This window comes from Triticum aestivum, chromosome 5D, assembly GCF_018294505.1.
Source record: "Triticum aestivum cultivar Chinese Spring chromosome 5D, IWGSC CS RefSeq v2.1, whole genome shotgun sequence".
Taxonomy (NCBI): Eukaryota; Viridiplantae; Streptophyta; class Magnoliopsida; order Poales; family Poaceae; genus Triticum; species Triticum aestivum.
This window is the reverse complement of record NC_057808.1, coordinates 434630724-434631486: the sequence shown is the minus strand read 5'-3', so window position 1 is coordinate 434631486 and position 763 is coordinate 434630724.

The window sequence follows — 763 nt, the reverse complement described above, 5'->3', positions numbered from 1 at the left end:
GGGGTTCAATATTGGAAGGTGGAGGGTAACCAGTGGGACAACAACAGGCTGAGAAAACAGAAGCTGGACACATTCGAGGTCATGGAGCTTATGGTTGCGTCTGTTTCAGAGGAGATCATGCCTCTGATGATCTCTGAGCTGCTTGATCATTCTGCTATGACGGGAAAGTAGGTACCGGTGTACTTCTGTTTGTACCTTATTGAAATCAATTTATGCTCTGTTGTACTAACTACGTTTGATGGTTGATGCTTTACAGGCTGAAGGCTGTCTGGGAATTGTACAAGAACAGTGGGTTTGAGCTCTCGAATATGGACGTGCAAAATATGCTGGCGCTGGTTGGCCTCAGTAGGGAAGCAGAGGAAGAAGACGACCATTGATAGGTTGCTGCTGCATGAACTTCCAAGTTGGTTCCACAATTGGATGATCGACATTCTGAATGAACCCGTCTTTCACAGCAGTCCACGAAATGACATTTTGAGGTCCAGTGAAAGCATTGGATCATGTAGCCACCTTAGTGCCTATAGGAATTTATGTTAATTAACTGGTGAAACAAGCTGTTGTCTCTTGCCTGGGCTGATGCTGCCGTCTCTATAGAGGTTTTGGCTCTTCTTTTGTTGGGCCGACAGTGGCCACCTTATACTCTTACTGTAGGCAGTAATGATTGTGATAATATTGCTATCTGTTTGAACTGTTCTTGATGTGAACCCTTGGGGTTGTTTTTTAACTATTCTTGTGTTGCTAGTTGTATGCCCTAGTCGTTTGC